At 38.8% G+C, this 10,107-nt stretch overlaps 1 pseudogene; it reads right to left on the reverse strand.

The window, feature by feature from the left end:
• Positions 1 to 2,839: 2,839 nt before the first annotated feature.
• Positions 2,840 to 10,107, reverse strand: part of LOC116685688 (mitogen-activated protein kinase 8-like) — a 20,194-nt pseudogene continuing 12,926 nt past the window's right edge.

The following is a 10,107-nucleotide window of genomic DNA, read 5'->3' on the forward strand; positions in this document are numbered from 1 at the left end:
AATGGGGTTTAAGTCAGGACTTGGGAAGGCCATTCTAAAACCTTAATTCTAGCCTGGTTTAGCCATTCTTTACCACTTTTGATGTGTGTTTTGGGTCATTGTCTTGTTGGAACACCCAACTGCGCCCAAGACCCAACTCGGGCTGATGGTTTTAAGTTTTCCTGCAGAATTTGGAGGTAATCCTCCTTCTTCATTATCCCATTTACTCTGCAAAGAACCAGTTCCACTGGCAGCAAAACATCCCAGAGCATAATAATACCACCACCAGCTTGACAGTAGATGGTGTTCCTGGGATTAAAGGCCTCACCTTTTCTCCTCCAAACATATTGCTGGGTGCTGGGCCAAACAGCTCAATTTTTTGTTTCGTTGACCAGAGAAATTTCTCCAGAAGGTTTATCTTTTCCATGTGATCAGCAGCAAACTTCAGCCGAGTTTAAGGTGCCTTTTCTGGAGCAAGGGCTTCTTTTTGCACGGCAGCCTCTCACTCCATGGCGATTGAAAACACGCTTGACTGTGGAGACTGACACCTGTGTTCCATCAGCTTCCAAATCCTTGCAGACCTGCTTCTTGGTGATTCTGTGTTGACTCTGACCTACTGACCAATCTCCTCTCGGCAGCATGTGATGCTGCGTTTTCTTCCTGATTGGCAGTGACAACACTGTTCCATGCACTTTATACTTGCGTATAAGTGTTGCACAGTGCTCTTGGGACCTGTAGCTGCTTTGAAATGGCTCCAAGTGACTTCCCTGACTTGTCAAGTCAATAATTCGCTTTTTAGTCCACACTGAGTTCCTTTGACTTTCCCATTGTAGCTTTTGTAGCTGAGTCTAATCACTGGGTCAAATGAGCCTATTTAAATGGGCTCATGAGAAGTCAACAGCTGTAGTCAATCAGAATCTTAGAAGAAGTGAAGAGGCCATGACATGAAGCTAATTTGATTGACACAACTCGCTACATCACCAAAATTGACAATTTTGTTGCTGTATGTATATTTTGACCCAGCAGATTTGGTGACATTCAGCAGACCCAAATAAATTTATGAAAGAACCAAACTTTATGACTGTTTTTTGTGACAAACATGTATGTGTTCCGATCACTCTATCACAGAAAAATAAGAGTTGTAGAACTTATTGAAGAGTCAAGACACCATAACATTGTGATTTTCTACAAGTGTATGTACACTTTTGACCACAACTGTATTCCTGACTCAATTCAGAAAATGATTTGGGATATGACCACTTATGTTGTTTCCAAGATAATAATGATCACATAGTGGATTTTTAACATGAATCATAACCTTATGACAAAAAACAAATCCCACTTCCATTTTTAATTGTTCTAGAAGAGACTGATTGCATTCCCTAAACACATACGTATGTTATCTCAATTGTTTGAAATTGAGATAAAGACAATATTTGTTAATAGATTATGAAGTAACATTTTATTTCAGAATTGTTTTTAAAATCCCAAATAAGTCATGGGACAATTTGACCTGAGGGATATTAGAGCGTCCCGAAAGTGAAGACAACACAAGGGTTAAAAACCCACTCGCCCTTCCCCTCCAAGTACAGCTTAGCTGAGGGTGGGTCTCACTAGTCCTCGGGTGTTTGTTGGTCGTTGTGTGTGGCTGTGAGTGTGCGCGCATGATTTCTCTTTTCATCCCACCCCCCATGCAGCACCCCCACTTCCCCAGCCCTACTGACGAGACCTTCTCCCCCGCCCCCCCTTAACCAAAGACACCAACTCCCTTTAAACCAGTTTAGTGCTACGTCAGAAAGCCCATCTAATAACTGACGCAGTGTCAGTGCTGTGGCCTTGTGGCGGAATTAATGACGGTTAAGCTCTCGAAAAACTGCTTTTCAATAGTTTTTTTTTTTTTAAATGGAACGTTTGATATGGGCCTATATATGGAGCTAGAACAGTGACAGTAACCTGTGGTAGTGAAAATAAAATTAAGCATTGAAACAAGAAATATTGGCACTGGAAAATGTTGAACTGATATGTAAAACAATCAAAAAGTAATAATCTCACAATCCTATGCAATTATTTCACTTTGACATTTGTTAGCATTGTAATGGTTTTTAATGTCAATCTACAATCTCTTGGTGTCTGTGTCTTTTCAGTGACCCGTTTTTTTTACGCTGTGAAGATCTTCACGTCGTCACTGGTTTTCAGTTTCAATTTTCTGTCACTGTTTGGGTGTAGATATCTGCTTGAGTTGGAGTGAGTCAACCAACCAAACGGCGACCCCACCCCCAAGGAGTTGCACTAATAAAACTGAAATTCGGCGGGGCTGACTCGATAAGAACAGCCGCACCGTTATTTTGGTCTAAACAAGTTAGTTAAAACATATAAAATAAAGATTGAGCAAACTAATAAAATTGTTTAAAGATTTTCCTGCCAAAGAGCTGGCGTTTGATAAAGCTGCGGTTAGTGTGTGGGACCGTCTTTGGCTGATGAGGGATACATGCTGCATTTGCAGTTACTACTTGTTTCTTAGTGGATTCACCATTACTTTTATTCTTATTTCCCATTACAACAGAAATTGAGGAAGCATTTGGTACACAGAGCCTGGACCGGCACACATCAGTTACAAGAAAGAAGTAGACAACCATAATTCAAAGTGTATTTCTTTTATTTGCAGTACATGATTTTTTGTTTTGTTTTTTTAAAGAGGTGGCATCATCAGATCCCAGTGCATGTATTCTAGTAGTGCACTTTGCGGTTTTTCGGATGCGCAGATCAAGGAATTCTTAAAACTACTTGCATGGCTGGATTCACTAGCAAACATTACAAACCAGCACCATACATATACTGATTTATTGAAGGTATTTTATTCCATTACTCATCTTTTTTTGTGTTTAACATTATTGTCCTTACCACATTCCAAATAAAAACCTGTCGGCCGTGTTGTGACTCAAAGGACTTCCTGTCTCTGCATCCAAACCTTGGCCGACAGATTTTATTGGCGGGTAAGGCTGATTACGTAACATCCTGACTATAAACAAGTCACAGAAATAAAAATTGATCTTATTCATAAAAAAAACGGGAAAACATGGATTGACAGTACCAAACATTTTCTTTACCTTCAGGAGACAGCTAACAAAGGCTAGGCCCATCACACACTACTAGCACAGTTTGCTGAAGGTATTGCACATTTAGTTTAAAAACAAAAAAAACAAAATAAATGAACAAAAATTACATATAACAATTCTCTTACTTCTAGGTGAAGTATACATAATGTACAAAACTAGAAGTCTGTTGAAACCAACAAATAGTACACTTTCAAATAAATAAATAATGGAATCTGTTATTCACACGTCTTCGATAGCTAATTCTGCAGGCGACTAAGTATATGCAAGAACTGGCAGAAATTCAGCGTGAGGTAGTTCATCAAAGCCGACTTAAATCAAATGACATTGTTTGGAGAGATGTGGTAATTATATTTTTAAAAAAGCAACAACCTAAGAAAGAAAAAACCATGAGAAAATATGCCAATTAAAGCCCCTAATGTTGGGCTAAGGAAATTAAGAGCACTTTAGACAACAAAGTTTTTTTCTGACTGATTATTTTTGATGATATTATTTTGATCTAATATGACAAATGGATATATACCACTGATGTTTTTTACCTGCTATTGCTGCCTTCTTACAGATGTGACTCTGATTAAGTACTAGTTTTTACTCGTTTGTCAAAATACTACTGCACATTTACTAACGGACAATTTAGTTTGTTGCTGTGGGAATCTACAATAATTTGTTGCAGATTGAATTTAGTCTTGTACTGTACTAATCTTCCTCTGCAGTTGCTGCCACTAGCCACACCCTTCCTTTTCAATGTGGGTGACTGAAAAGAGCATGAGCTACTTGCACCAGCTGTTTATGAGTTCAAACTTACGCTAGCCGAGTTTTAACGTCTTTACAGAGTGGAGATATACAAAACTAAAATGGGCTGCACCACCTGACCTAGTTATTAAATAAAGTTAATGTTAGCTTGCATATATAATAAATGTTAAGCTAACTGATGAAGCTATCACTAGATCGCTAATATATCAATTGTAATTGTCTTTGAATAGCTTAGTGACAAAGCTAACATTAGCCTGCTAATTTATCAAATGTTAACAATTGTGTAGCTAAGGGACAAAGCTAGCATTAGCTTGCTAATTTATCAAATGTTAACTGCTGTGTAGCTCAGGGACAAAGCTACCGTTAGCTTGCTAATAAATGAAATGTTAACAGTTGTGTAGCTAAGTGACAAAGCTAACATTAGCTTCCCAATATTTCAAACGTTAACTGTTATTTAGCTGAGTGACAAAGCTAACGTTTGTTTAATGACATATTAAATGTTAAATATTGTATAGCTCAGTGAAAAGGCTAATGCTTGCTAATAAATCACCCGTTTCAATATTCAGACCATATACTTAATAAAATGCTAAGATTTTGAAATTTTAAACAAGTTACACAAAATTACCAAAAAATATATCAAATAACAAAACGTTATGCTGTAACATAGTTGAGACACTTCTCACTTCAACTGAAATGCGTGGATATTACTGATTCTGAAATGCATACTTCTCTATGTATGCATAAATAAATAGAACAAAGTAATACTTACATTTACAACGGATTCACAGTTATGTTTAATTAATCGTTTGACCTACTAAAACAAATTTTTTGGAGTCATGTTACAGCTTGTGACTCTTTAGTAGCTTTTAGTAGCTTTCACTTACATTATTGACAAATAATGATCAGATGATTTCAAGCAACCAATTTACCCATTGCTTTTCACGTATACATTTTTTATTTAAGTTTAAATGGTGCAACCCCATTAACTAAATCAATAGTTTGAAACTAGCTAGGTGTTTGTTTGCACGCACGCACACAGCTGGTGCAAGTGAGAACTTGCGGTTAAATCAATGGTTATGTCTGTGTTTAGCCTTATATATTTGGCAGCCAATGAGTTGTTCAAGTAGAGCACAGCACAGAGCACACAGCATTTTATGAAACAGCCTGAAGACAACCTTTCTTGAAACGTCCTCATCAAAGACTAGAGAGGTTCTAGAGACAGTTCTGTGTTTAGACAACCCTAGTACAGGGATGTTTATGCCAACATCCACAACACATGCTCATTTACCATGACAGTACAACATGTCCTAACTCTGCATTTTGCAGATAGAAGGTTTAGCTATGCAAACATTTCAAGCAGGCAGAATGGCTGCATGAAACCTCAATAAGCTGAGCGAAAAGTTGAAATTGAAAAGATTATGGACTCCTTTGTTTTATTCATTTATGACCATGATATTCATGTTCTTAAAAAGTCAACAAATCCTTACACAACTTGCCTAGATAGCTTTCAGCTAATATGGCTGGTTTAAAGTAACTATGGTTAGATCTTTTTTTTTCTCAGTTTGCACCACAAGTTTGACTTTTTGACTTTAGTTTTGACTTTAAACATCACAAAATACTGACAATAATGCAGTTGCAGAGTTCCCTCATTTAGTTTGATCCAGTAGTTGACTTTGAAAACATCCTGTTCTCTTTTATAATCAGCACATTAAATTAGCACTCAAAGAAAATCAAAAAAACGCTTTAACCTATATTTCGGTTGCTGTCATTGCAAAGAAACACTTCTTTTTACTTTGATGAAAGACCTTGATAAAACTGCCTTTTCTTCCGAAATGACTCAAACATGTGCTTAAGCATCTCAACGTATACACGCCATCACCTTCTTACCCTGCAAGACACAACAGTCTCCCCCTCAAGGGTCAAAATCAAAACAAGTAGAAAAATATACAATACATTTGTGAGAACTACAACCCCATCATACATTACCGATTTGTTGTTGTTAACCAGGCGCCATAAAAACCTACACGTAATAAATCCACTTCCTCCGCCGTACTCAGGAATGAATGACAAACAGGCACTTTTCCTTTCAAATCTGAATCAAGAAACACTCAAAAAGGGCACTATTATTGCATACAGTAAGAACAATTTTGTTTCTTTTGACTCTGGTTGTTTGTGCTGATAGGTTTCAGGTTCCTTTTTTTTTTGCTTCCACAAGTGTCGGCAAGTCTGTTATGCAAAGTGTTTGGCCAACCTTTAGAAAAAAAAAATGCTTTAATGCAATATGCTTTTGTGATTTTCCAAATTCACAAACACATATTGCTACCACCAGGATCTCGTAGGACATGTTTTCACACTGTTCCATCAGGCTGCAGAATCACTATCCCTCCAAGACACCCAATTTCGACACGTTCACATGCATTCTCATCATCACAATTCCCTACTTGACTGAAGCACATTCTACTTACACCGTCACCGATTTAACAACCTCACACAACTCGTCTACGTCTCGATAAACCTCCCAAAGCACAACAAATAAAAAACATTCCGAACTGTTAGCAATACCTCACAGTCAAAGTGAGCCAGCGGAGAGCGTGTATCCAGTCCTCCAAAGCAACACCACAACTCCAGTTCCATAATGTCACACAGCCTGTTGCAGACAAGAAGAGACACTTTAAAGCACTTAACTGTGGAGCTTTTTGAAAGACTTCTGTATTTTTATCTTGCGGGACCTAACTGGGCCATTCTCAATCCCGTAGCTTAAATGCAGAAGGTGAAATTAATTATATGGCGAGTGAAAATCATTTTGAAATCCTATCATGTCCGAACAGAAAGTGAAGAATGAGTAAATTATAAAGCTTTCGTTATTATTATTTTTACAATGTAGGAAGTAGTAGTGACTCGAAGCAGAAAAATTTGTTTCCAGGTCAAATCTAAACGATCTCAGTTCAAATCAATGGATATGTCGTATGCACTTAAAACGATATCCATAACACGTGAGATAAAACAGATAAGGGGAGTACTAAGACCATAAATCTGTCAATTCAATTATGTTTCAATGGCTCACTGCAAACTTGTATCGAAGATAAAACTACATCTACCGTAAAATCTGTACAAACTCAATCTACATTTATATGGCAAGTTGTAAAAGCAGTAGATTACAAATTAACAAATGACTTCCAACGGAAAAATAGATCACATTAAAACATTTTACAGATATTTCTTTCAGGTCTCACAGTCGGTTAATACGAACCGGAACGTAGTGAAATCATAAAAATTCTCTTATCATCATCTTAGGTTTCTGAAAAAAATTACGAAATGCCACAATAAATTACAGCTAAGTCAAACAAAAAGAAATCCTTATTTTTCTATAAAAAAAACACTAACTGTAATAAAAAAAGAAAGAAAAATACACTACCGGTCAAAGGATTGGGGTCACTTAGAAATTTCCATTGCACCCAATTGTAGACAGAATACAGAATATTTTTTTAACCATGGCAACAGTTTTCAGATTACATTATGTGCTTACATAATTGCAAAAGGGTTCTCCAATGTTTTTTTAAAGATTATAAAACAGAATGTGGCTTTAGAACACTGGATGAATGGTTGCTGATAGTAGATATTGCATTAAAGATCCAATACCCCCCCCCACCCACACACACACACACACACACACACACTCAGATGAGCTGGTATTCTATCTATAATGGAGTGGTATGAAAATGTGTACGTGGACCCAAACTTTTAACCGATGGTGTATATCTGTCCTTTCAGAAATTAAAATATTTCTCAAACAGCTAGCTGGCTAACCGCTTCACTACTGAAGACAAGCACAGAGAGGAGGGGGGGGAGGGGAGATGCAGGGGGCGGGACCAGGAGCCAGTGTCGGGCAAGTGGTCTTGGATGTGAGACCAGGGAGCGAGGCCCATCCCAGGACCAGGAGGGGGTGTAGATGATAGTCATCTGCAGCAGCCCAGGGGGGCGATGGCTGCAAGAGCAGCTCCGGTGCTGGCCGTCTCCAGGCTGCTGTCTGGTTCAGTCAGGGTCGGGTCGGGGGACATGGAGGTGACGTCGTTGACGGAGGAGGGCGTGGAGGTGCGGTGCTGGTGGTTCTGCCGCTCACTGTTGCACCTGTGCTGTGGGACACAGGAGAAGGCCTGTGGTCAGCAGTGGAAAGTGAACACCGAGACCCTGGGTCTGGCCGAGGTTTCTCCCCAAAAGAGAGTTCCTCCCCGCCACTGTCGCACTAATAGCTTGCTCTTGTGGGAATTACTAGCATTGCTGGGTCTTTGTAAGTTATGGAGTGTGTTCTAGACCTACTCTATCTGTAAAGTGTCTTGAGATAACTTGTTATAAATTAATACTATAAATAAAAATTGAAATTGAACAACACAGCACTGGCTGCTGAAGCACCTTTATATGATTGGAGTTAAGTCTGGGTCATGATAGGGAGATGGTGTTCCTTCTTCTCTGCATATAAACTTAAGTTTACATTATATATATATATTTATTATGTCATCAACAATTAATTTATCGGATAATTGCAGGACGCTCCGATTGTCCCTCGCCTTGCAAACTGGTTTGTTTCGGGGGGAAAAAAACTTAACAAGATAGCAAACTATTTGCTGAAAATGGAAAGTTTTGAAGAAGATTTGGATCATGCAACGAGGCAGGCCTACTTGGTTCTTTCGGGGAACGACTGTAAAGATTTACAAAGAATACGTTTATGGCAATAACTTTGAACTGGGACCATTTGGGACGAATTGGTGGGGATTGGCTACAGATAAAATATACATGGTGATACACTGGTAAGAGCAAATGAGCCATGTATCAGCTAATTTAAATAGCTCATGTTATATGTATTGTACGGTTAACTTCATTTAATATTGTATGTGGCATTGTTCTGTTGCGGGGTGCAAATGTTCCACCAAAACAATTTCCTTTTAATTTACAATCTTTATTGATCCCCTCTGGGGAATTACAATGCCAAAGATCTACTCAAAAACATTTAGTTACAGCATCTCTACACTGTTTTTATATAACAACATAAAGTGCTGAAATGAAAGCAGTAGGCTTAGAGGGCTTGTTTGGCATGGATCAGAGACAGTTTGACAATTGTTTGTGTATAACATTCAAAAAAGAGCAGTACTGAGGCCACATCATGCTGGATAGATGTCACTTGCTACAGTTCTTAGTCTTATTCTGTTTAATGATCCTGCCACTTTCATGCCAAACCTAAGCCGGGTCATATCAGAACATGTAATAAGTGTTTAACCAGAGGATAACGTGTGCTAATTGTCTCACGCTCCTGTATGTATGATTCTAATAGTAGAGAAATTACCAAAATTAGTATTAGTGAGTACAAAGAAGAGCTAAAGAGCCACAAACACCTTTTCAGAATGATTACCACATCCAATGCAGAACTGTAACAGTGCATTTGTTTACATTACACATATGCATGCAAACTCTCACACGTACAAGAAACGCCGCTTACCTATGGACGCTTGCTGTCCCCTGATGACGCCATTCTTTGTCCTTTCTTCCCAGTCCAACACTTCTTTGTATATCAACTCTGCAACAAACAACACACAATCATTTAGTGCAGTAAGGAGCTGAGGGAAAGAGAGAGAGAGAGAGAGAGAGAGAGAGAGAGAGAGAGAGAGAGAGAGAGAGAGAGAGAGAGGTCTGTGTGCACTCACACTACCTTAGAGGTTTATTTACTCTGTACTACTCATCACCATTTGTTTCATTTTTTTATTCCATTACTGTGTGATGTGGCCTTACTTAAATACTGTTCTTCTCTCACCTGGCCAATTTCACATGATTATCGATCTTCAAGGATTGAGAGTTGCAATGAAACATCCTGCAGCAGTGAGTGTGAGGAAACGCTCCAGGTGTGAACCTCCTGCTGTCATTATCACTCCGGCAGCACTGACGAGGAGGAAGATCTTTAAATTCTCTGCGTCTTTTAGTCTGCTACGCTCTGCTGTGCCTTAATGCCGTGCAGTGCCCTGCTGTGCCATGAACTACTACAAACTACTACTTTTAGTCACTGTTCCATTACCTTTTATTGTGACTGTTATTGCCACTGTTCATTTAAACACCAACTGGCCGTCAGACGCCGCCTACTAAGAGCCTGGGTCTGTCCCAGGTTTCTTCCTAAAAGGGAGTTTTACCTCACCACTGTTGCACTGTTGCTTTCTCTGTAGAGAACTACTAGAACTGTTGGGTCCTTGTAAATTATGGAGTGTGGTCTAGACCTACT

The sequence above is a fragment of the Etheostoma spectabile genome, unplaced genomic scaffold (genome assembly GCF_008692095.1).
Source record: "Etheostoma spectabile isolate EspeVRDwgs_2016 unplaced genomic scaffold, UIUC_Espe_1.0 scaffold119, whole genome shotgun sequence".
Taxonomy (NCBI): domain Eukaryota; kingdom Metazoa; phylum Chordata; class Actinopteri; order Perciformes; family Percidae; genus Etheostoma; species Etheostoma spectabile.